The sequence below is a fragment of the Tympanuchus pallidicinctus genome, unplaced genomic scaffold, assembly GCF_026119805.1.
Source record: "Tympanuchus pallidicinctus isolate F22 unplaced genomic scaffold, pur_lepc_1.0 scaffold22, whole genome shotgun sequence".
NCBI lineage: Eukaryota > Metazoa > Chordata > Aves > Galliformes > Phasianidae > Tympanuchus > Tympanuchus pallidicinctus.
In genome coordinates this window covers 11,358,825-11,386,490 of record NW_026294739.1, presented here as the reverse complement: position 1 = coordinate 11,386,490, position 27,666 = coordinate 11,358,825, and the positions used below count along the sequence as shown (strand labels likewise).

General features: G+C 38.3%; 2 long non-coding RNA genes across 5 annotated transcripts in view; both read left to right on the top strand.

Annotated features, from left to right (window-relative positions):
- The window catches only part of LOC128082357 (uncharacterized), a 55,720-nt gene extending 40,353 nt beyond the window's left edge, over nt 1-15,367 (top strand). For all 3 annotated transcript variants that reach the window (XR_008207627.1, XR_008207628.1, XR_008207626.1), the window contains exon 6: nt 15,220-15,367. This is a non-coding gene — a long non-coding RNA (uncharacterized LOC128082357). The remainder of the gene's footprint in view (nt 1-15,219) is intronic.
- A 1,029-nt stretch (nt 15,368-16,396) lies between these two features.
- On the top strand, nt 16,397-27,050 carry LOC128081981 (uncharacterized). 2 transcript variants are annotated; one of them, XR_008207484.1, is made up of 3 exons: nt 16,397-16,576; nt 21,898-21,961; nt 26,745-27,050. It is a non-coding gene; the product is annotated as an uncharacterized LOC128081981 (long non-coding RNA). The 2 variants fall into 2 exon arrangements; XR_008207485.1 differs by lacking the exon at nt 16,397-16,576 and adding an exon at nt 18,754-18,845.
- The last annotated feature ends 616 nt before the right edge of the window (nt 27,051-27,666 follow it).

The window sequence follows — 27,666 nt, the reverse complement described above, 5'->3', positions numbered from 1 at the left end:
TTTGTACTTAAAAAAAAAAAAAAAAAAAAAAAAAAAAAAAAAAAAAGACATAGAATCAGCTGAGGGAACCGGAGCTGTTTAGTTGTGAGAGAAGCAGGGCAAGGGAGATCACATCATTCCCTACAACTCCTTGAAAAGAGATTATAGCCAGGTGGGTGTTGAGTTCATTTCTCAGGTGGGAAGTGACATTGCAAGGCATTAGCCCCAGCAAGTTGTGCCAGGGAAAATTTTAACTGGGTATTAGAAGGAACATCACAGAAAGGGTGATGAGGCAGTGGAATAGGATGTTCAAGGAGGTGATGGAGGCACTATACCTTGGTGATCAAAGAGACACGTGGACACGGCCCTCAGGGATTGTGTTAGGCTGATGGTTGGACTTACCAGTCTTTTTAAACAAAAATGTTTCTGTGCTGACTTCTCACAGTTAAATCAGTAGTTCACACATCACAAAATTACTCAAAGAATAGAAGACCTCTCTGAACCATTTCAGTTCCTTGCTCTGGGTAGAGCTGTAGTCAAAGCCAGTATTTCTCTTCATTTCAGCAAGGCAAAGATTTTACTCCAGTAAACATGAGTAACACAAAATGCTTAGCTGCTTTATCTTCCATATCTTTTAGTATGTAAAGTGTTATGGATTTAGCTTTCTGAAAAACTGCAAACGTTACAGGGATCTGTCACATAAATATATCTGCTTCTTATTGTGATTATGCAATTGACTGTATTTCATTTCAACATATTGTACAAATCATTTTAAAATATCATTGAAATAAATGCACTAACCAACAGCAATTCCTTAAGCCTCATGACTTGAAGCAGAGATAAACAGCAAGTTATGAAAGGTTGCTTCACCCTCCCTGAATAAAACCAAAGATTTGAAATGCAGAGTCAATCAGACAATTGCCCTTTCAATCAAGCCTCTCTATAATTTGAGTAAAAATTGCACCCTCTCATACTTCTGCAATTGATACAGTTCTGGAGTAATATGATTGATTAACCTAGCTTTCAATAAGACATGTAAACATATGCAGTGTATGATAATGTTTTGTGTTATAACTTATTTACAGATCCCTACAGGCAGCAATGAGCTATGCATTTCTAGTGACTTTTTTCAGAACCTCAAAGCTTAGCTAGAGTTTTACAGTGTTAACATCATCTTAACCAAACATCAATGTTAATGCATCATTTTAGTATCTTAGAAAAAGCACATTTCTTTTAAAATAAGGGCATAGTGATGCTGATATTTTTGATGCCTGAATGTGCCTAGTTTCTTGCTGCTCACAAGCCTGTGCTGTCATCATGTTCTGTGCAATGATTTTTGTGTTTTTTCTATAACATTTTTTCTCCCTACACATGTGCGTTTTATAGCCTCTTCATGTTGGTATAGCATGAAAACTTATGTGGAATTTAGAGGATCTGAACTAAATGTAGCTAAAAGGAACTTTTGGATGAACTGCCTGGGATTTGTTCAGATCTGTTAAAGTAATGGGGGAAAGCACAAAAGGATAAAGAAAAGAAAGGCCTTAATCTTTGTTCCATGAGTGATAAAGCAGCATCACATGGGTGAAAATTGGCCTGACCTTCACCCACATGATGCTGCTTCTGCCTCAGCCACTCTTTCTTTGCTCTGATTAAGTGAAGATAGCCTCTTTCTCTGCAAGAAAAAGTCAAAGAACAAAAAGAAAAAAAAAAATCCTGTCTTAACTATAAAAGATTTATTTTTTTAATCACAGTTGGGCTCATACAAGCCAGTTTCTAATCTTATTTTTTTAAGCTAAAAAAGTGCCTTTTTAGAATTTCTTTGGCTCAGTTTCTTTAGCCTCCCCTCTCTCCCCCCCCCCAAACCTCAGGGCCTAGATCTTAACTTGCTTCCCTTGGATGTGCTTTGTTGCTCATCTTCACTTTTACATGATAGCTGTTTGACTTAAATGGGTTGTTCGCCAAAGGATTGCCCCTTGGGGAATGGAAAAACTGGAGGGAGGGAGAGGAAAAGCAGTACTCAGCTGGCTTAAATGACATGTACAGTCTATCTATTGGCAGGGTATTGCCAATGCTCTGAAGAGACCTTTAGCGTTCATCTTTTACCACTGGATGCCATCCACCAATTGAGATGTAGCTTTATGTATCAGGTTATCTACAATCCTACAGACGAGATAGATTTAAACTGTGACACTGCTCTCCACCTCCTGTGGATAATATTTTTTAATAGCATAATATGTAAATTTGACAAGGGTATAAGTCATTCTCCAGATAGTCAACATACTCTGAGAGCAGGTAATGTTTTCAAAGCCTACAAAAGGGGCCCACTGAAATCTCCCTCTATTTTTATGGGCACTGCATAGCCCATTTTTAGCCACAGTGTTGCAGCAGAATCTAAATGCATTATTAATGAGACATCTCTCTACAAAAAAAAAAAAAAACAAAAAAAAACAAACCTGTTAAACTTAAGGTTATGTAGTTGTCTAGCTTCTCAGCTGAATGAGATCCAGTGAATAATTGGTTAAGTCCACAGGCTAGCTTCAATTTCCACTGGTCATTTTTTCCCCTCAGGAGCTAAGACTATATGATGCTGTGCACCATAATGGAATGTCACTGTAACGTGCAGTGTCTGTTACTGCATTACATATCTGAGGTAGGGAATGAGGAAAGACCTCCTCAGCTTATCTTCAAAACACGTGTCAGACAGCTTTTAGCTGGAAACACTGTATTCTGTATTACACAGCCATTCTATTAGAGATAGGCAAGTCACTTAGCAAGTTCACCATAGTTTCTAAAAATGAAATCAGACATACAGATACTTGCATGCTCTCCATCCAGCATGACTTCTGCTGATAAGTCCATGTTTGAAACAACACACACAAGTTCACTGCCTTTAGAAACTGCAACAGTCATCATTTAGAAGAATGACAATTTAGGACTTACATATCAAAATTAGAAAAGTATTATTTTAAGCAAATACACTGATACTAGCAACATTATCTTCCTCTTTGTCAGTGGTTTCAGAAGCATTGGAATGAGTCATATTCTGTCCTACGCAGATATTAGCTACCCAGCCTTGTGTGCATAGATAAATTGATTATTTATATTAACATAGATGACACTAATAGGACCTGGTTTTTGTATGCAATAAAAAACAAAGATCACACCATCAACACCCCTTTGTTTTCTCAAGTTCTACCATCACGCCACAGAGAGTACCACAGAAAATGTTGTGGTTGTAAAGATGTTCAGCAACAGTTAAAATTTGGACTCTGATTCAAAGCCCATTGAAGGCAATGAAAAGACTCATATTAGCTTCAGCGTGCTTTGGCTCTGGCACTTGTTTCTTTATTTAGAACTTGTTATGATTATTTAGTGGAAGAGACAAATATTCTGAGCTTTACATGCTTCAGTCCTCTCACTAAAAATAAAATTAAGTATGTAAAACAATATTTTTTAGGGAAAAAAAAAATATATAATTTGTATCAACTTCTAGCAAGTTAAAATTATTCTGCTAATTAATACTGCAGTACAATGGAAAGCACAGCAATAATAGCAGCATGGTAAAGTCCTAGGGCTATCCAGCAAGTGAGGATAAACCCAAACACAACAGCCATAAACATGGAAACAAAGAGTGAAGACAGTGAAGAAAAAAAATAAATAAATAAAAACACACCTAACTAACTAACCATCCAACCCAAACAAAAATCCACTTACCTTCAGAAGGCCTCAGGAAAAGATCATCAGTGAGATACCCTCATCTCTGCTGTCAACCCTTAAATGAGGTCTGGGAAGGGGTGCATCCTGGCTCCTCCCCTTCCATCACTTAGGTACATTGCATGCACCTGAGCTCCCTGGGTTGGCCCTGCCTTCCCACCAGGTGCTCAATCAGTGCTTCAAGCTGTGACTCTGCATTTCTACCACAACTACATACATATATATATATATATACATACATCAACATACGTTTGTGATCACATATGAAGAACCACGCATGCACACATGCACAATTTATATTAACAATTTAAGGTATAAACCTCTCAGATTTGGTTTGCTGGCCCAGACAGGAGTGTCCAGTGTCATCTGGGATGCAGTATGGTGTCTGATACACCCATATGAGACTGACAAACATGACAGAGGGTCTGTAAAAGCTCTTTTTTTTTTCTGGATAGGCATTTAAAAGCCAGATGGCATCTTCAGCCCTTGTCAAATGGCAACAGGGTCCTGATCTGGGGCAGCCCTTACCATTAGTAGCTTAATAGCCGAGATTATAAAGAGATATATATATATATAAATATATATAGATTATATATAAATATATATATAAATATATATAGATTATAAAGGCTCTGTATATTTTCCCCACAGTCATCTTACAGAATTGTTTTTAAGCTCAGGATTTGACAAACCAACTGGTTTTAATTTTGTGGCTTGAATCACCATTTCATTAACGAGAGGACGGCATTCATGATGGCATATAAAATATTGACGCAATAGGCTAAATTTAAAAAGATGGAACATACTGAAAACCACATTAAAAAAAAAAAGAATGTGTTTTTATTTAATGCACTAAAAATACTTTTAAAATACATTTTTGGCTGAGTTGTCTGGTTCTCTTAGAGTTTCTCAGTACTACAGCATTGCTTTCACATGCCCATAAAAGCTCACGTTCAGCCAAAAATGGCATCACCCTGGTCAGCAGAGTGGGAAGGTAGTTTGATGACTTCACCTGTTTAGCTATCCACAGGTCTAATCTGAAGCTTTCCTCACTGTCAGATGATAATGAGGACCAGTACCTCCTATTATTTAAAATATCTTGTATGCGCCATCATATCTTACTGAAAATGCACATTTCTACATATTAAATTGCTCTGCATACAGCACATTTTGTATGATTTTTTCAGATTATAGCAGCTGCCTCAAACAAGCTTGAAAGGCTCTATTATGGTCTACTGGGTCAAAAATTGCTTTTTTTGAGCACTGAAGTACTTAGTTACAGTGAATTGGTAACATAATATCCACGCCATAATATGCATATTGTGCGTGGCAAAAGGCGAATAATTTGTAATCTCCATTTAAACCAAAAGCATAAATACCTACTGTATTCAGCAGATCTGAAATGTTCTACCAGTACATATTTGAGAGATCAGCCTGTTTGTGTGAATGACCAAAAAGATCTATGATAATAGATCATAATAGATAATAGATAAAAGTTGCTATGATAATGCAACTTATTGAACAAAAGTAGGATTTACAGCTCTTTTGAATTTTTGTTTACTTTCACTTCATTATTAACATGCAATCCACTGAAATGTAGTTCAGGAAATTCATAAGTGAAAATCTATGTCCATTAACATGCGTTGCACATGCAATCCTTTGCTGTAACAGAAGTTCAGGTAAGATCGCTTCTCATTCTTCTTGGAGACCCCATTTTTTGCTCTGTCATTCACATGAGGAGTATCTTACCCTTACAGAAAACAAGGAAAAACTGAGGAATAACACAAGAATTCACGAGTGCCAGAAAGCAGGCTAGGATTATTTATCTGCTCTTTTCCTTTTGCTGTGCAAATTCAGACCCTCTCACTTTTGAGACCCTTTCTTCATATAATCCTTCCTCACCTGTGATCCTTATTAACTTTGTGCAAGAGAAAGTCCATTAGGCAGAAGAGGGCATTGGCAGGGGGAGAAGAATATCAAAGTCAGATGTGAGTGATGCTGGTGACTGTTGGACTGTGTCACCACTGTCCTCTCTGTCCCTCCTGCAGTCCTTATTTGCCAGGAACTCCCTTATTCTGACTGCTTTTTTTCTCATAGATTTTTGCTGCTAAGATATTTACATATCCTCCTCCTTTCTCTTAATTGTTTAGTGATCCGTATTTAGTACATACAATACATGGATTCACTTTCATCTACAAAGCCTGAAGATACTGTTCATTATGTTTCATGTGCCAGAAGGGTACGTGTTTAAACTGGCAAAGAAAAGTGATTGACATCTACCATAAGTACTTTTGTCAAAGCTTTGGCACGTTATCGGTGTGCAGAACTATTCTAATGATCAGTGTCCGTACCCACCAGATGTGCTTTGAAGAATATGCCGGATACTTGTAAAATTCTGCTTCGCTCTTAACAGCAAATGTGTAAAATACAAACATGTTGGGCTACAAATTCTGCTAGAGAAATTTGATTGGTTAAAAAGCTGAGCCTGAGGGGTCAAAGAATGTAAATAATTCGAGGCGGGAGCCTACCCTCATGGCTAGTTTCAGGAAATGTGGATTATTATCTCGATCCTCAAACACTAAACCGCCTTGTATAAATTTGCAGCTTCCATTCTGATGCAGGCAGAAGCAGGAATACTTAAGTTAAAATAAGGCTGTATCTCTGTATCTAAGGGGGGGTGAAACGAAGAAAAGAAAAACAACACAGCATTGCCTATTCCTGTTTGTTTATCCTGTTATTCCCGAATGCCCATTCCTAGTTTGTAAACATTATTGTTTTCAAAGGGTACAAGAACAAGCACTGAAATGAAGTCTGTCACGAACACATGGAGGGAGGATTTAATTCTTTCAGGCTCTTAAGGTGCCAAGAGCTTGGCAGAGGCTGTTTGCTATTCCTTTTGCTCCTGTTTTGGAAGAACTAGTGCCTACAGAGAGCTTGCTAGCTATAATGGTGCATGGTAGATGCTTGAGCTGAATTCACATCTGCTCGGAATACCTGAAGTCAGCTGGTAGAGGATACTGGTGAATGGGATCATGGGCCAGGTTCCTCTTATGACTTTTCCAGGTATCCAAAGTAGGGTATCTTTTTCCTGAGCTACTCATCATGGCATTTAGACATTTATTTATGAGGTTCTAAGGCTCTAAGTACTGCGTATCAAGTAAATTGTTTAAATAGTGAATATCAATTTTTTTTATTAAGGTTGAATAACTTACCCACACTCTTGGGCTGTGTTCCTATTGGGACAGGCATTAGTTACAGAACACCAGGCTTTTGTTTGTTTTCTCTCCAGGAAGAAGATTACAAATATTTGTAAATTCATGTAAGAGCTCCTACACAAAATGAGTTTTTTTACTTAGATAAAAACTCAATTTTACCACTTTCTTATCCACTTCTACCACTCATTCAAACACAGCTTATAGATCCTTCATGGGCTGTCTTGAAAACTGGCCCAACAAAATCTGTGTGTCTATTTAGTTGTATTTATTTGTAGTGATTGCTCCCACAATGGTTTTCACAAAGTAAAACTAGAGAAGATTATGGTGCGCTTTTTGGGTTTGTTTTTTGTTGTTGTTGTTGGTTTGAGGTTTTATTTTGTGGATATTCTCCCCTTTTCCAGATGGCATAACAGCGGTTAAAAGGCTGTCAATTCCTTCTTTGGCCTTGCTTAGGAAATAGCTGATGCAGGATCATGTATGAACTCCACTCCTGTGGATGTCTAAAAGTACTATTTATGCATTACTGTAAATATCTGTTGTTCATGACTTCAGGTGTCCCCATATGCTCTCATTGTGTGGAACAGTTATTACTTGGCTGGTTTTGCCCTGCTTCTCATTACAGCCTGGGAGGCACAGTGACAGCCCTTCCACAAGCTGGTTCTTCCACTAATTTACTGTGCATTCAGAGAGGGTAACATTTCCAGAGTGCAACCGAATAAAAAAAAAAAAAAAAGGAGTTTATTAAGATATATGCCAAAATTACAAACACAGAGGTTTGTGTATATGCATGCTAATCATTTCTAGTTATGCATGAAGTTAATTTACAGAAGCAGATTTACATTATTTTAATGGCATTCTCTACAAATAAGATTCAATGATTTCAGTTTGGTTTTGATGCCCTTTTTATGTTTTGCTTGTTTTAAGACATGTTTTAATTTGCTTTGTCAATAATAAGAAAAATTAATGGAGCTCTTATTAAGGTTAAAAGCACCTCAGAGAAGCCATCACTTGTCAGTTTTATTGCTATGATTACAACAAAGTTGTGTTGTTATCAGTGGCAAAATAATAACCTATTTTTCTATGGCAGGTTTCTGGTTGCTTTGGAGAAAAGTGAGGGGAGCTGTCCTATGAAATGACAGGGAAGCACTTGCAGAGCAGCATAGAGGTTAGGGATACCCCTTGGATGAAGGCATTCATGCTCTGTGCCAACTCTTGGGCTCCCATCCAGCTCCCACTGTCCACCATAGCTCCTCTGTCTCCGGCCATGAGACACCACCAACACTGGCTGTCCTTGGCCCCATCACTTCCCAAGCTCAGCAGGACTCAGTTCACTGGCCTGAAACAGTAGAATAAATCTCACAGTTTTTCCCTCAAGAGGTCTAATCCTTCAGTTCTCATGATGGCAGTTTTCCTGTTGATTTCAGCAGAAGTGGTATCTGAAGATGAATAGCAGGATAATACCCATTTGAAATATAAATGGACAGCAGCACCAGATCAAGTGGGTGGTGAAAAGAGACTGAATGGAAAATGATGACAGGGCAAAAATATCCCTTCCTACCAACATCTTCAATGTTTTTCCAGGCATTTGTTAAGCAATGAAGAGGGTCTCTCTCTACTTAATGTAATTTAGTGATAATTCTTTGAAAAGGGAAAAGATCCTTTCACAGCTGTATCAACAATATCTTCCCTCTTAAAAGAAAACAGCAGCTGACTTGACATGTCAAGCATCATGTATTTGGCCATGGAAGGCAAGCATAAGCCAGACTGGCCAATAGCACTGACTTGGAACAATGCCACTGAAAAGTTGGTCTGTAAACTGATGCTACCTTATTTCTTGGATCGTAGAAGGGCTTGCTGAGATTTAGCAGCAATGCAGAACTACCACATTCCTGGTAGATATTTCTTTTCTTGTTACATGAGATCCATGCATGAAGTGAAAAAGAACAAATGAACATCAGGTTTACATCACCACTGATATGTGAATGATTGATCACCCATTAAATCACATACAGAGCTGGTAACAGCACACGGGGTAGTGTTAAAGTAAAATGTTTGATATTCTTTACTCTAATTAAACATGGAAATAATACGATGCAGTCTGTATTGTAAATGTTATTGCAGATTATAGACCTAAAGGAGAGGTGTTATGCCACCTTTATAGCCTCCAGTTCCTGGAGACTGTGACTTAGAGCTGCCTCAGGGCTGCCCTAAATTACACCAGTTGGTAATGACTCCCAAAGGGCCGCTATGCATCCAGTGGTTGCTGGAGTGTAAAGTACTTTGGCTATGCCAACAGCCCATCATTTCACAATGGAGGCTGAGAGCAGCTGGCATAGTGCTTGGAGAAAATCCCCAAGTAGTGGTTTAAGACATTTTTCGAACTCTTTTTTTGTCATGAGAGTGATATAAAATAAAGGCCAGATTTCACAAACACACAGGGGCTTTTTCTTTATTATTTAAGCATCTGTAGTCGTGAGTTGATAAACTGAGAGATGAGGGTTTCTATAGGATTTCAGAGCAGGTATCAACCCAATACTGCTTCAGCTTGGCAGCATTCCAGCTCTCTGCCCTGGCCCCGATTCCCTGCGTGGTGCAGTGGAGCACCACTGGCTGTCAAAGGCATACTCCTGGTTTACATCTCTGTTAGTGAAAGGAGAACTGGATTCCCCCTTGTAAGCGTCAGTTTTTCAATTTAGTATCATATTCCATTCTTCAGTGGAGCTGCCAAAGATAAAACTTGACTTTCCACATGTAAAATGTTTTTGTAAATGTATGTGTGACTCATTCAATAGCTCAGCACATCCACACTCACTGAGTGATGATTTTTCTGTGCAGTGTGTGGGTGGGCTGACCATTCTTAAGCAAATCTCAAATATAAAAAAGTCTTCTTGAAAATTAGGGCATAATATTGGCAGTTTGGGGATTTTGTTTTGATGTGATGCTCAGTTAAAGCATCCCAAAGATAACAGCTGACTACTAGCAGCAGAAACTTGTAACTGACAAACTGAGCTGATGCAGTCAAAAATTCAGCTGACTGTGTTTCCAAATCTCTCAGACAACAAGCCACTGCTGATGATCTTACTGTAAGTTCTATGAAACATAATAAAAAATACAGTAATTGACAGAGATATCACAGGTAGGAAACATACAAACCCTTTGGGCAGGTACAGGTTGGTGTTGTTCTTAGATAAATTTACTAGGGAGAAGACAGTATCTTTTCTGTTCTAAAAAGAGCTTTTTTAAAAAGTCACCAAACTCCAGTATCACTGAGGAGAAGAACGATTTTATGGAGAAATTTTTCTGGATGTGAATTCATAAAGGACTCGCTGTCATATTGTATGGAGGAAGATCAGTGTTAAGACAGAGGGCTGAGCTGTAACCATCCTAACGGGAAGAAAAAACTAGCGTTCCCTTCTCTTTTGCTGAGTTCTTCAAGTCAGCCCTGGCTAGCAGATCTGAGTAGGGTGGCAAAAAGTCAAAAGAAGGACTGATTAAAGAAGCTAACGTTGCATCTTGTCTGCTCCCTGACTGTGCATCCTTCTGTGCACGTGGAAGAGAGATGGTCTGGCATTTCTGTCTCTCCCTGCAAGACTCAAATGGTGGTGAGAGAACTTCTTTAGTGCCTTGTATATATCTGCTCACAGATGGAAACATGATTTCCCAAAAAAGGTGAGGAAAGTGGATCATCAAATGGTAAAATAAAACATAATAAAAATGGTCATAAAAGGAGATCATCTGGCCCATCGTTCTGCCTGAAGGCAGGATTGACTTCAGCTAAGTACATTCTGATAGCCATCTGTCACTGTATTTTTTTAATTATTAAATGATTTTTAATAGTTCGAACACCTGTTATTATCCTCTAAGCAATCCATTGCAGCGATTAGCTATTATTTCTGCACCCTGGAATAACATTGCTGAACTAGAACTAACATGAGCCACATACTGGAGGTCCATCACTTGTTACGCTTACTTCTTTCACTAGATCCTTTCTGGGGTTTGGAAAGAAGGAAGCCTAATTAAAATTACATGACTTGCACCCCCCCCCCCATATCAAAGGATCTGGGCCATGATTTCTGTTGATGTAATGATTTAAACTTGACAAAATTCCTTGGATGGCTAAGGATTTATTTTGTATTTCCTCGGGAGCTGGAATACAATAACTGAGGACAGGAAAGTTTTCGTTAAAATATAAAAGCAACTGATTTTGTCTCCTGTGTACTTCTAAAAATTTTTCTGAAGACAGAAAGTTTGGGTAACTATGTAATTAAAGAGAGCTAAAGGAGAGACAGTAATGAACAAATACCATTATTTTTGCCATAGTTCTTGAGAAAGCTAAGGTAGAGCTGCAGAAAATCTGTTACAGTGATGCACTTTACTTAGCATGGGAGTTCATGCAGTGCAAAGAGCTTAATGTGTGCAGCTGAGCTGGGCCTAATGGGCATCAGTTGTTATCTGTGGAAATGGAGTCTGTTAGAAGGAGGCTGGCTACTACACCCGTCTGAGACGGCTAGTGGGATTTTCAACGTACTAGTGACCTTTTCTTACTCATTTTGCTGAATTTTTATCCAATAAAAGCCATCACCTGCCCAATATACCCAAGTCTGTATTGTGCATTCTGAGCCCGTTGGTGAGGGTGTTGTGAGAAGCAGATGGAGAGGAGGGGAAGATTGTAGAGATGGAACAGGAGGTGGAGAACAAGGGGAGCTGCTGAAAGCCGTATACACTCAAGCACTCTCACATTTTTACACATGCTTTTAAGTATGCTTTTATACATACGTGTATATGCGTGTATATACAAAGTGCATTTTACACAGTATTTCTCTCCCAGAAATGCAGAAATGCTGTGAATCTGCCAATAGGCATTACATGCTTCCTTATGCTAGGAAAATTCTTAAGGAAAAAAATTCTATACCTGTTGTAAATTGATCCAGTTTGATAAGAATTTTGCTTATTAATTATACGCCTTATAAAGCTCCTGGCATATGAGGAAGTTACAGATAATTGTGAGTAAGTAAGTAGGGAAGTGTAAATGGCAGAAAACTTATTACCTGTTAACGCTGTTCCCTGTCCATTTTGATGGGCGCCTACTGATTACGTTTACACAAAAAGTCAAACTCTCCAATATTGTATTAAATAAATGTAAGTTTAACAGAAATGTTGCTGACTTTGTTTTCATTGTGCAGCAAATTATTGCCCTGCAAAGTTTAAATATGGCTAGTGAAAGTCACAAAGACCGAGTGGTATTGCTCCATAGGGCTGCTACAGCAGTGTAGTAACCTAATAGCTCCGATTTTCAGAATCCTGACAAGTTACTAAGGCTTTGATCAAACATGAAAGGAAGTACAGTTTTGTTCCAGACCATTTAGAACAAAAGCTTTGTTTACTTTTTTTCCCTATTTTTTTGAAAATGTGTGGGTTTCTCATCAAATACGATCAGCTTCAATCTTAGGTCAACATGACATTCTGAATGTGTGTCTTTGAGCAAAGATAGACTACTTTTTCAGTAATAAATCAGCTCTGTTTTTAGAAGAAAGTGGGTTCTAGAGGTTGACGGTTTACCGACAAAGCTCCAATTGCAATTTTAATGACATGTAAACGAGTGGAGTATCTACAGTGGGCTGAATGCTGACAGGCGAGCAGGAGTGCTGGATTGCCTCCAGGAGGCAAACAGTCTTGAGTTAGAGAGCTCTTTCTCAAAAGCACGAGTACACAGGATTCATTGGGCAGGAAAGTCTACGTTGGAAATGCTAGTCCATTTTCTAAGGTCTTTGGTAAGCTTTTATATCTGGGTCTGATCCACAAATAAACCAGAAGCATCCTGGCTCTTCTTTGTCCTAGTGAGCCTAGTGAGGTTGGGAATCCGACCTTGTACCTTTGTAGGTAGTGGAGTTTGCATGTATCTCTCCTGATACCAGTATTTACAGTTGACACTGATGAAGTTTCACCCCGTAATAGTGGAGCTGCTGGGGGAGGCAGTTGGGGGGAATGGTGGGAAAAGCTGTGTGCCATTCTGAGTGAAGGAAAGATGTTCTTATTGTCCTGGGAGTTCAGCAAAAGGCTCCTTGGAAAGTGCAGTGATTTTTGGACAAATTGTCAGAACTCCTTGAGGTGGCTCTGATGCTGTCAGAGCATTTTTTCTCTCACCTCACACAAAGCTTTTCAGCTCCTCCTATTTTAACAATTCTAACAATAAAAAATCATCGGATATTCTCTTGCTATTTTAAATGGCTATTGTTCCACTGTATTTAATCATTAAGGAACCAGAAGGGACACATTTCATTGAAAAATGTTCATTTGACCCTCTATAAACAGCAACTTGAAGCATTTTAACAGCCTCTTCAAACTGTTTGGACAGAAATAAAGCAGCATCTGGTTTGAAGCATGCTTTCATATTGTATTGTTTATGTTGATAGCTTAAGTTCTTTGCTGTGCATTGTTATTTATGACAATTGAATGTAGAACATTTTTGATTCAGTGTGCTGAATCCAGAGTGCTTTCATTCTATAGCATGGGAATAAAGCAATCAAAGCTGAGGTGACTTGACTGATTTCATTTAGAAGGTTGATTCCAGCAGCCTATTAATGTTAGAGCAGAAGGGAGGGGGAAGGAAAGAATGGAGCAGGTAGCTAAGGGATATGAATTAAAAAGAGTAAGAAATCTGGAAAAGAATCCTGTTGGTATGTCCTGTATGAAAAATTTCCAGGAGTCACTACAGCTATAGGAAGAAATTGCAGAAATTGCCCAAACAAAAAGGCAAGAATTCTATACAGACAGGATTTTTTCCTTCTTTAACTTTTTTTTCCTCTTTCTTACTATGGTTTTGTTGTTGTTGTTTTGTTTTGTTCTTTACTGGAGAACTTGCAAGAAAGTTTCAATCATCTTGCCCACTAAGCCAATGAAAAATACAAAACTACACCTACTTAAAATATTTTCATTGCATTTTCTACATCACTTCAATCATAAACAAATCAAATTGGTCTTGTTATAAATCTAAATTAATTCTAATGACAAAATAACCAGAAGCACAATTTGTACCACCGTGAGTTTCTGCAATGCAACATTACAGTGAAAAAAACAAAACCAGGGACAAAACAGCATTTGTACCAGTGCCAGCAGAACTGTCTCATGGCTGAGAACATTCTTAAATATAAGAATAAAATACCACTTCAGCCAGACATTATCTAAATATTCAATACATCTATTTACAGTCAGCAATATACAACTGTCCAACATATATTAACATAGATTTCAAATATATTAATACATTAATAGATCTCTTAATGTTGCTCTCATGGTATTATAAAAAGTGAATGACATGCAGTTCACTATTTTTAAAAACAATATTAAAGTATTTATATGGTTTGAAGTAACTGAACACATCATTGAGCTTGAAGGCAATCTGGTTTCTAAATATTATAGGGAGGATTTAAGGAACAGAAACAGGTTTCTAATTTTTAGTAATCGTATCCAAAGCAGCTAAGGACGGCATTTTTAATTATTGACTTTTCTGTTAATTTGTTCAGTGTGATATTTCTATTTACTTCACAAGGTGCTGACTTTGAAGCAAGACCAGCTTGACTTCAGAGCTGTTTCCCCTCTATCACCTAATAGGCCTGAGGTCCTGCAACAGCAAGCAGAAGCTTGGCAGCCTTAGTGTTTGCTCCCAGACTGTATCTGGTATTTATAAAGACTTAGAATTCCTGGCTACAGCCTTGTTCAGTAATCCGATATCAGCAGTGTTCGAATCAAAGGGCTACGATACAATACTTCTTCCTATTGTAATGCTGCTATATATGGTAGCATCTTCTACTTGTGGTTTGACAGATCTTTTCAGTCAGGGTGAATTAAGCACTGTATCCCTCCTTTGCCTCTTCTCCCCTCAAGACTTTGGCTCTGCTATTTACTTCCTCTCAGGCTGTTTTCCTTTCATTTGCCTTATTAGTAGGTAGGTCAGTAGCTGATACCACCTACTGCGAGCATCTAAAGGCTTTTCTTTTGTTGCTTTGTTTTTTCCTAAAGCCTGAGAAGTTTCCACTTTCTTTAGTAGTTCTACACAAAAGATATTAAAAACCATTTAAATCTCATCTGATTAGGAAAAAATATGGACTGCACCTTCCTTTACAGTCATTTATGCCTCTTCCTTTACAAGCTACAGAAATTCAGTCGCTCATCTGAGTTTCTTAGGCTGACAAAAGTAGCCACAAATCTAAATGTATTACAGAAATATGACATATTAATTAACATCCTTCCATTTTTGGAGCTCTTTTTATTTATAATAGTCTGGTGATTTTTTTGTTCTTCCTATACTCAGAAAGCCCTGGAAGCTGGAGGAGGTCAGACCTTCCCTGCATTGCTAAGGCATGGGGACAAATTGGCATCTATAGAACAGATCTTCATTGCCTCCCTTGAGCATTTTTCCAAGACTGAACAAATGTAGAAAATGATATTGTAATTGTGGGTCACACTAAGCTATAAAAGAGTGTAAGTCTGTGTGTGTATGTGTATATGTGTATGCATCGCAGTAGGAATTACTAAATCATTGTAAGGAAAGCTAGATTCATTTCAATGGCACTTTGTACATTTTTTTTAAATGTTTAACATTGCATTTTATCCTCAAATACTGGAGTGATCAGGCAGATCCTGGATGTGCTTGTTTTTTACTTTCCTACCTGAGGTAACTAAGAGTTTTCTGATGGAATTCTACCATTCTTGTCTTTGACTCTCAGCTCTCATTACATCCTTCCCTTTCAGCCAATCAATAGCTTTGAGAATGGTCCCACTAATGCTCTTCTTTTATGTTACATCCTTTTCCCTACCAGCTACCACCTTCTCCTTCTTGGCTGCAAAATCTTCTGTTTATATTTGAACCTTGCTTCACCAGCTGGCTTTCTTTTACTCTTGGGTCCTCTATGCAGTGTTACTCTATGTGCACATCCTTTGCACACTTCTGTTCAGTTATTGCCCCTTCTATGCCATACTCTTTAGTTATGATGTTTGGCTCCTCTTGTACCCACTGTTTTGTCTCTTCTGATACCTAGTGTCTGCTAGCTGCCATTGTCCAAGTGCCTGTGTTGATACAGACATATTTTCAGAGTATAATGAATAAGTATTGCAGATTGAAGAGTGAGTATTCAGGGATATATATCACACGCTTTTATTCTCTGCTATTTAGGAGGTTATTGGCTCCAAAGGGTTAGTAGTATGCAACAGATATTTAATATATACTTAATGGCCAGATATTGGTCTCTCAAGTTCATAAAGTTTCTGAACTTGAATCACAGATTTAAAGTTTGGGGTAGGAATTCTCCAGATGATAATTACAAGACATTCATTAGTAAGTCTGAGTCCATGGATTGAATTTGCTAGTTCTGGAACCATAAGATGCACCATACATAATTCACTAAACAGATTTTGAAGAATGACTGTGGCCATTTCAAGCCTTCACAACTAAATTCTCTTCTCATTCTTGCTCTGGAAAACAGCCGCACCATTCAGTGCAGATGCCCAGTGGTGTGTGGCTTCTGGAAGACTTTCACAGTCATAATTAGCTGCCCTGGATATCAAACATAGCTACCCAAGCAACTGCTCTGCTGTATGTCCAAACCACCCACAGCAAGAGCCTCTGCACCAGGATCAAGTCTGCAGCACAAAGCAGTGCACAAACAAAGGTAAGCAATATACTAAGTCAAAATTAGGCTAGTAGGCCAAAACTGCATTTGCATAGAAAATTGAAAGAATTGATGAATGCTCTGTAATACAATACAAAAATCAGTTCCTGTAATGGCTTGTGTACAAGACATTGGTTACCCTGCTGCATTCTCTGTATTAATGTTTTAGCTAACATATGTCCACAGATGTGCAAGATACACTTGGTTATGTGTTTATAAGTAAAAAGATATACATGAACATGTATGCAACTAACTCAGTTGCAATATGACAAAACTGAATCTCCTGCCCTGCCTAGTATTTCTCTATGAACATCACAGGTCCTAGGATCTTCCCTTCATTTCTTTTGTTTTTTTCATGATGGGACTGTATTCGTGGACTGTTTTTACTCATACTCCACATTTCCTATGAGATTCTCTAAACATAAATTTTATAAAATCATTATGTTACATTTATAAACACAGCAGTCCTATTTTCAAAATCATTTATGCAATAAATTTATGTCTTCAGCTGATTCTGGAATTTCCGAGCAGCAGTTATTTTGGCTTTTGGAAACTGCCTCTAGCTTCCAGCAAAGTTCTTATGTAACTAAATGATTGCTGATGACTGAAACAGAGGATCCAAAATCATAGTTTAGAGAACTTCGCTTGCAAATTCTGAGCACCACTAGCTGCCTTATCATTTCCAATGTGGCAGTGATGCCAGCAAGAGACCAGCTGTGCTTGTTGTGAACATGAATAAGGAATTTAACAGAAATGCAGGGAATAGAAAAGTTGTGCATCTGATTCAGTGCAAAAAGTTGACTCCCTGAGAAAGAAAATTAACTGGCAATACATAGTTGTCTTCTGGCATACCTGCACAAACACTAATGACTACCATTCTCTTGCTACCAGTACAGCGGTAATTTGGACGATAGGTGTTTGCATTTCTTGGTTTTGGAATCTTGACAGTTACTATTGCCTCATCCTGCCTTCTTGCATTTGCCTTTCACACTGGAAAAACTTACAACCAGAGCATGATTAATTTTACTGTCTTATAAATGTTAAGGGCAAAATCACTGAAAATTACTTCTGGATTTTCATAAATAAGCTAAATAATCTCTTAAGAAGTCTTTGGCAAAGCAACCAATAAGAACGGAGGGATTACAAGCTTTAGATTTTAATGAGAATTGGTTGTTTGTGGTATTTCTCATTCTGCCACAATCCAACGTCAAAAGAATGTGTATTAAGATTTCTGTGCCTAGAATCACAAAATCAAAGTGTCGTATTTGCATTACTTGTGTGGGCTTTGAATTGGACTAGTCAGATGAACAGTTCTAAATGTGCACATTTGATTTTGTTGGCCATTTTTCCCTTTTTTTATAGACAGCACAAATTTTTAGGAAGGAATTCAGTGGCCAGCTGCCCAAATTAAAGAATAGTGAAAAGATCAAAGTAGTGCATATCGCTATTGTGGTAGTTATTAGCATTTGTGATACCTTATTCTCATGACAGAACAGAAAGTGGCATAACATCAATCTTGTTTTGTTACAAAAAATAATAAAAAGGGGAATTGGTACAAGTACAGTTGTTTTCATTATAATCTCAAGAAAGTAATGTCAGAGTCCTCTTCAGGGGCTGTAATGAAAGAACCTTTGAAGAGCTAGTGTATTCTTCTGTTAGTCACAAAGGTACTGTACGCAGTAATTCCTTTTCTTAAGAAATGGCTGTTCCATTAGACCAACAGGAACTGATCACGAGGGTCCCACTATTGCTGAGATGGGGTCATGTAGAGTGGAAATATGAGCTCTATAACCCTTGACCCCTTTCCCTCTTTATTTCGATTCCTTTAACAATGCATGGTTGGCAGACAAAAACAATGGAAAGTTCCAATCTCTTTTGTTTGGCTTGGGAAAAAACTCTAGCCAGCTCAGTTTTGTTTTTACCTAAAAGTATGTCTGGGTTTCAATTAAAAGGAGCTACTTTAAGTTTTCTAGTCTGTGAAACTTTGAAAAAAGCCATTGTTGCCCATCCATGATCTAACCAACAAGATACAGATTCTCACAGTGTCACCATAAAACTACATCTTATTTCTAACTGTAGAGACTAAGAAAGGCTGGATTGCTAGGAGACTGGATTTTTTTAAAAAACAGCACACCCATTTTTGTACAATTTTTAAACCATTACTTTTAAAACAGGACATAATATGTTATAAATCCAGTGTCAAGGAAATACTGGCAAAAGGATGAACCAAAAGTAACACAAGCACTGCTGCAACTCAGGAGCTTAGCAGGTAATGCCATCCCCTAGAACCCTTACAGAAACATTACATGTTTTATTACAATGGGAAGTTTGATTATTTGAATGTTAAAAGTAGTTGATTCAGATCTCCTAAAGAATTACAGTTTGAATACATATTATAAACTAAGATTGATGGCATATATTTCTGATCTGCTCGGATTTTTATGCACAAACCCACTCATTTTGAAGGTCTAAACTCATTTAGAGATATTTTTAACTTCTTATTTTCTCATATTTAAGGTTTTGTAAAATTTCTGTTTTTTAACATCATTGTACAACAGCTCAGTGTCTTCTTAATAACAAATCCAGCCAGGTATGTGAAACTGACTTATCTTTCAAAAGTCTTTTCATTGTCAACTAGTAAAGAATTGGTCCCTGGTAGCTTACTTTGAGTCACTCTGTTTGAAAGAACCTTGCATGACATAGCAAAATTCTGTTATCAGTAGTTTCCAGTGTAAAATTTATAGTAAAAATACTTCTTTTATATCACCCACAAAGAATTCTATTAGCTGTCATAAACTTGTCCAACAGAATCATATGGTGAGTGTTGCTGAACAGAGGGAAGACATAATTGAAATCCTCATCCCATTGAAAAACCGTATTTTTTTATAAGGTCAGTAGTTTGTCTTTGCTCCATTTGGATGTTTACAATTTTCAGCTTTGGATCAGTCCCCAAGTAAATGGGCTAAATAAGCAGATCCCTTCCTAAATACAGGTCTTCCCAATAAAGGAGACATTAAAGGCCTTTCACCTGAGCAGCTGAAGTGTCACATTTTGGATATAGTGCACCAATTGAACTACCAAGCAGTAGAGAAGAGACAGTCATGGGATGTACAATTACAGCAATCGAAGTACTATAGCCAAAAATTCTTAAATATTTATAGTTTTATTTTTATATTTCCAACAACTGTATTTGTAGGTACTTCAGGTACTTCAGTTTTGCTCAATAGGAACAGCTAAACAAAATGACTCGTTTTCAAACTTTGGATTATAATTGGTTGTTCTTCTGCTAATTTATTTTATTTTTTATTTATGTCTTTTATGGAAAGTTTATTTTTGCCTTGTATCATCACTTAGCACTAAAATAAATTATTATTATAGATCTAAGCAGTTCTTAACATTTAGTTTATAATACCACAGCATATTTGCCATGGGGCCTTAGTTACACTGGAAAGTACTTTTAAGAGACAGCTTTAATGAAGAAGTCCCCCCCAAAAAAGAATAAACTTTTGAATAAACTACAAAATATTTCTTTTCTTATCATCACCTCTGTTACAACTTTGCCACTGGGGTACAAATAATAAGAGTACTTACAATTAGAAATAAATATTTGCAAGAAGGATTATTAAACTCAGGATTGGTAGGAGTTGTCTCAGCCTTAATACCAACCTGACATGATTGGGATGTTACAGTCAGACCTAACCTAGATGAAAGGCCTTAGGTTCTCGCTGAATAGAGAAGGCAGAGAAGTGGTTGTTCATTGCCAACCACTTGACTAGCTACAAGAAAAAAAGGCGTTCTCATTAAAGACAGAGCAAAAGGAAAGAAAAGGTGATACGATCCACCTTCTCTATGGAAATCCTGAAGGGAAACTTTTGTTATTTTTTCCCCAGAAAATTGATATCCAAAAGCAAAATATACCACAAATACTCAAATTTTCATGGTCCATGTCCAGTAATTTGATCAAAGCCAAAACATTTATATCTTTCTTCTAAGTTCTCTTCTTTTCCTTTTGACTTTTATTTATAAGTTAAATAGGCTGTGGACCAAATTTTGCTTCTAGATGCGTGCATGGTTTCCACTGACTTTCACGAAAACTGTGGGTATGACTCTCTAGGCAGAATTTAGCCTGGTGTATGGTTTTGATTCATTCTGTCTTCCTTTAATGTTCAAAATCTTTGAGATTATTTGGATATAATACATGAAAGGGAAGACAATATCTGAAAAAGGGCAGAGAACAATTATTCCCTGTTTCAAGGGTGAACTGCCTTAAGTGAGCAGAAATCAGTCACAGGAGGCTACTTGCTTCACTTATTTTTCTAACTGCTCTAGGCAAATAAAGATTAAGCCATTTTTTTTCAGGCAGGCCCTCTCCCCAGTATAAAGACATAATCAATCTAAACCGAAAGCAACCGGGAAATGTAGCAACCAGGGTTTTTGGCCAGGTGTAGGCTGTATAATGACATAAAAGTGTAGGATTAATTTTCGTTTAGATTTTACTCCAGTATATTCAATAGAGGTAAAAGATGCTGAAATTAGATTTCAAAGTTTTATAATAATTTACTGAGCAGTTGATGAGGGAGTGTTGTACGGCATCTGTATAAACACTGTCTTCAGAAAATCATGTACAGATAAATTCATTATTGAAAAACTTCAAAATCTAAAGTGCAAGGTCAGCTTAGTTTCACAACGCGAGATCAAATCAGAGTGGATAAAAATAATTTACTTCATTTTACACTGAACCACTGCAACTCTTAATGAAATTTAATCCTACTTCCCCTCCTTTGGAAATCTCAATGAAGTTATGGTTCAGAGAGAAGGCAAAAAGTTCAGGTACCCCGGGTTGTCAGGAGGGATTAAAAAGACTAAATCTTTATTTTTGTGCACATCTATACAAAAGCTCGTGATTTTGATAATAAGAAGAATGTTTTATCCAACATAATTTTCTGTAAAACCAAAATTTAACTTCTGAGCTACTTCCAAGCCCAACTCAAAATCATATTCATCCCAGTTTGCTCATAATAGAAATGACAAAAATAAAACCTTTTTCAGAGCTCAGGAAAAAGTATGATTTTGCTCGCCCTCTGATGATGAGAATAAAAGGGAACAAAGACTCAAACTACCCATAGTCTGAGTTTAAAAAGAGAAAGATGTGGCTTTTCTGCCCCTCTTCTGGTACTTTTTGTGGTTAGGAAAGTTTTGCTGAATCTTAGGTATGTTCATTTCTGAAACTGGGGCATTGAACTAGGAATGCTCCCTGGTAAAAGATTTTATTTGCACTTTTAAAAGCCTTATGAGTATTGCTGATCACTTCATCATTACAGGAAGGAGAACTACTAGCAAGGATGGCAGTAAGTACAGCAGACACCATACTGGACAAATCATCAGGTGAGTTGCAATGCACATATGCGCTTGCAGATTTTACATGTATAAGGTCATTTCAGTGATGTATTTTACAGCTTCAATAGGGAGGGTTAGAGGAGACTTCTGATTAACTTCTAACATGAATGGGAGTTTTAAGAACACCTGACAAAATGGAGGACAAAAACAGCACTCAGGAACACTGCTCACAATTTTTTCAATTCTGCTAATAAAAGTACATGATTTCTTGGAGCCTTGAAGTGTTGCTTAGGGCTGCAGAGAGCTTTCAGATAGGCCTGGAGAAGCTCCAAGGAAATTTCTTTAAAGCCAGCATGCACCTAGGAGCTGAAGCCCTTGATCCTATCCTGTCATGGTGGAGAATTTCCTTCTTGAAAGTGGGGATGGCCCCCAGAAGCTGTGTCAGCTGCAGAAATTGCACTGATGGATAGGTAGCCCTCCACAGCAGCTGCTTTGTCTGGAGGCTATGTACACACCTCCCTGGGTCCAGAGATCCTCCTGCTACATCTTGTCTGTATATTCCCAGATAGCTGCTTTGCTATGAAAATGAATCATTTCACAAGAACCATTGAGCTCAGTCTAAAATACGCAGCATTGCAGATAAAGCACAGCGTCTCAAACACTGACGGATTCCCTTACACATCCTTTCATTTTTAATCGCATGATCCCATTTTTCTTGACTCAGCTCTGATGCTGAGCTTTCATAGTGTTATTAAACTTTTTAAACACTGAATTGTTCCTGTTACGAGTTGATGTTCCTGTTCAGCTCATAGCTCGAACTCTGCATTTAACTCCTCCTGTGTATAGCTTTAATTTCGGTGTGTGCTGTAAGCCTGCTACTAATGCCAAGACGAGACAGCCAAATGAGCTTGCCTCTTCTGCTGTGATTATAGATTGCAGTGCAGATTTTCCTTTGTGGAAAGCACTGCAAACTTAAGCATTCTGTAGCAAAATCACCCAAACAAAAAGAAATCAGTGAACTGTAACACTGGTAAGGGTAAGATCATTTTTCATTGAAAAAGACTAGCGTTATGCAGCGTGCATTTGCCAGCAAGCTGGTGTCTTTTAAAACCAATTATTGTATTTTGTTCATGTAGCAGATGAAGATGGTAAATTAGTTCAATTGCAGATCAGAACTCAGAGCCCACTGGAAGTTGATTTGTTTGTCAGCATCCAGGATCTTACAGCATGAAGCACATCTGTCCCAGCCTGTGCTCTGTCACGGGAAAAGGAGCACAAGGATGCCTACATGTCAGTTTGCTAGCCTGAAAAATGCCCTTTCCTTCTGAATGGCTCTCACTTTGCTTGCCTCGATCTTCTACAATTACTTCAAATTTCAAACATTTACAGACAAATTGGCAATACGCAAAGCTGTGACATTCCAAAGACAATGCTCACTGACAGCGAGAGACTCACTGCTTCATATGCTTCAAAACTCAGGGAGAAAAGGCATGAGAGAAAAGAGGCTGCCAACCCAAGATGAAGAAAAATGGCAGCTTTATCTTTTTACTTACTTGTCAACCATATTTCCAGCTGATTGTGGAAGATGGGAGACCCCCTTTTTTGAATTATTTCATTAAGTCTGACGGAAGCACGAGCTGCCCAACACATTGCTGTAGTGGGAAAGTGCTGCTTATTGCAGACTGTCCGGCTATGATTCAAGAAAAGAACTGCTGTGGGTAGAAATGGAAAAATAAGGGAAAGCTGAAAAGGAGCATCTTTGCACCTTAGCTGCACTTTTAGGAATTGAAAAGGTAACTGTAGAAACATCAAGTGCTGGTAATCTTTGACACTCTCATTATTAGGAGGTTTTTAAATTTTATTCATGTGGCTCATATTCAACCTGACAAGTCATGTAGCGATTAAAAATTGGAATGCTGCAACAACAGTGTTAGAATTAGGATCAGTGACTGGTTTAACTCTCCCTGACAAGGAAAGCCTGGCAAATGACTCGGTTCCAGCCAGTAGGGAATCTTCAGGCTCACTGCGCACTACCAATGTGTCCTGACAAGCCTCGTCAAGACAGCCAACGTGGGCTTAGCAGATGCCCTCAGAAAGTTTCCTCTTCTTACCTTCCTTGTTCCTGTGTAGTTTATCCCTGGACTCTGGAGTACATGTTAGGATAGGCTTAATGGAAGATAGTTGCATTTTTTGAGACCTTGCATAAAGCCTGGAGGTAAGCAACTGGGGCTCGGGTTGCAGTTTTTCCTCCTCAATTTCCAGTAAAAGAGTTCATGCAATGATTCAAAATCAAAGGTGGAACGTTTCAGAGTACGAGATTTGTACGAGAGTACGAAACATGAGAGCATGAGAAGCTGATAGAAGGAATTACTGTGGTGCAATTACATGATCACCAAGGACTGAAATTTCCATTAAAGCACATGGTCTCTACCATGAGTCTCGCAGCACTCAGCCTCAAATATGTTGAGATAATGATTTAGGCTCCCCTGGTATCTCTCTCTCTCTCTCTCTTTCTTTCTAATAACATGCTGCCCTTTCTGCAGTACAGTTGCAGGACAGATGTCTTTGACTGATGTGTTTGAAACATGGGTGGTTTAGTATCTGTGTTCTAATAATGACTGATTTTTGGTATCCTGGGAGAACATCTCTCTTGGCACTTAAGATATAAAAAACAAGTGACATTTTGAAATAAACAAGGTCTACAGGTGGTAGAATTAGCACTCAATCTGTCATCCTACATGCAAGGCAGAGCCTCAGCCACCAGATAAATTAAAAATGTCTTCTGAGGTAAGAAGGCTAAAAGTTTGAGTTCATTATGAAGAAACTTACACACAAAGCTCACTCTCCCTTCTTCAGAAGTCATCACAATTTCCATGTGTGTATAGCAAGTGGCATTTCCCTGAGCAGAAGGGCAGGGATGAGAATAAAGATCACAGTGGAAACCTTTCATCCCCAAGTGGTTTGGGCCTGGATTCCTCAGCAGCTCTCCTGGGGGCAGTCTGCAGTATCAATTTTATCAAGTGGGCAGACAATTGACGACTTTTGTTGTCTTCGCCTCATGAAAAGATGCAAGGGTTCAGTCTAGCTTTCAAGTTAACACATCTCTAACTCCTCTGTGGCCCTTGGGACAAGGATTCCTTCCATGCCATGCCAGCATCTTAGACTGCCTGGAAGATTTTATCCGGGTAGAGCACTAGCAATACCAGTGGCTCTGGTGGCTAGAATATGTGAGTTAAAGGAAACGAGTTTTACTTAAACAATATTCAAATATTTGACTTTTATAAATTCTGTTTACTAATCTAAAAACATTTACTTATAGTCAAGAAAATCTAAAATTTTAGTGGACAACTTCAGAGTCCATACTCAGTAGAACTCAAGTGCCATTCCAGTACAGATTTTAAATATGCAATTGCAGATACAATCTGTCTCTGATAAAATATTATTGTGTGCTGCCAGAAGAGATAGTAATCAGCTCTTGATTAATATTCATTGTATACATATAAGTATTCAGGAAATTAAAAGGTATTTTCAGACAGTCAGAGAGCGTACAGAACAAAAGACATTCCTAGATAAAATGAACATGCAGTGGTCAAGGCAATCTCTTGAATTCAGAGTTAGTGAAAGGCCAGCCACTTCATTTTTTCATTCACCCCAGAGGATTAAGAAAAACTGAGCTGATAGAATCTTGTGATCCCACCCACTTTGGGTGCATGTTTTCTAATTAAAATGGAAATTTGATCAATTATCAAAACGCGCTGGCTGATAGAGATGTGCCATTCATCTTCTGGCAATCCTACATCTGCCTTGGAAGCAAGAGGAGTGTTTTCAGGTTCTGCAATAATTTAGACATTAAAAATACCATGATTATTATTACATTCACTTCTAAGGCAGTCATAATTTGTATCTGAAATGAGCCAAACCAAGCCACTGTCCTGCCCTCCACCAACATCATGCAAAATTAGTTAACGCATAAATGTATAGAGAGAATTGCATACATGGGGACAGAGATATATATCTGACAATGATGAAACATTGATGAAGTTATCAGTAACTGTCCTGGCATTTGCAAAAGCTATCATGTCATAGAACAGAATTATGTAGCAGAATTACCATAGCAGAATTATGTACTTCTCAATGAAGTCTCAATAACCATTAAAGTGAATGGAAAATTTTCTACAGTGCTTTCATTAGGAAACATGAATCCACATGAATAACGCTGAGTTGTGCATGTTCCAAGTGGTTCTTGATACAATCTGGGCACATAACAGTCCCCATATACAAACATATCAAAGCTGATTGAGTAAGGAGCACTGGGCAAACAAACAAACAAAAAAAAATTACCATTAATGTAAGTAAGTGCTTGTGCTAGTCTGATAAGCCATGGCTCCTCTGTCACGTGCAGTTCCCCATAATGCTGTTTGCCAAAGAACTGGATTTTTCCGGTGAGCAGTGAGTGGGCACTAGGGAGGACTGCAAGGTATTCAGATACAAATTAGGAAGGCGGAGTCCAGAAAATGGCTGCTGCTGATGCAAAGAGGAGAAAGTTCAAACCATGAACTGAAGAAAAATGCTTATTGAAACACTTCCAACCAAAGCATAAAGAGAACACAGTGTCCAGCATTGCTCTGAAACTGCTCAGTTTCAGAGAATAAGAGCACATGAGGTGGCCGGTTATGGTGCTTTGCTATCCTAATCCTTCTTCGACTAGTTATAAAGCCACATAAAAAAAACTCTCAGTGCTCATATACATCAACAGCTCAAACGGCAAAGGCCAGTCTTAATGCACTAAGAAAGCAGAATGTCACTGATAATTTGCTGCCTTCTGTCACAGGAATCCACTGGTTCCCACCAGTTAGACCCTGGCAGCTCAGCAAACCAAAAAAGTCTGGAAAACTGAAGAGAGACAGAGCCTGCAGTGAAACAAATGGATGCCTCAAAAGCTCCACAAATACAGGACTCAAAGTGTAACAGCAATTTTCCTCCTATTGTGCATTGTCTAAGAATTCCCTTCAAAGTGAAAATTTTATGGAAGATGAAAAGAGAAACATCAGAAGGCTTAAGTACAAATTTCCTGTCCTCTCTCTTACCTACACTTACTTATTTGTAGACTATGGCTAAAAAACAAGTGCTGTTGCAACCCATGTGTCATGGTTTTATGATTTTTGGTCATCAGTATTCCACACCATAACATCATGTAATGCACTGGGGGTGGGGTTTGATATCTGCCGAATGTTCGTCCGTTGGAGAAGAACTACATTTCCCCAGGAGGCTTTGTGGTCAGCAAGGGGATATAACTCCAAGCAAGGTCACCTGATTTTTCTTCTTCACCTGCTCTTCGCTGTCTGCGCTTCGCTATCTGCGCTTCGCCGCCTGCACTTCGCCATCTGTACTTCAGTCATTCAACTGGACTGCACTTCTCACCCCAGCATTGTGGTGAGGTCTATGCAATTCAAACAGACTCTCTCTCTCATTGTATTTTACTAATACTATATTTAGTAAAATGATTTGTTCCACCTCAGATCAGTGCTGTTGGTTTTCAAGTATTTTGGGGTCCCCTGCTTCCACTTTCCCAGAGGCGCTGATCCGCAGATCCCTCCGCCCTGCTGGTCATGGAACTGGGCCAGACCAGCCCATAAACCGTTGACACCCACAAATATGTGCAAATCTCCAAGTCAAGACTATACTACAGTGGGCCAAGAACTCTGTCAAAAGCAATGAGAATAAGATTATCTGGGCTCAGAAAAAGCAGAACA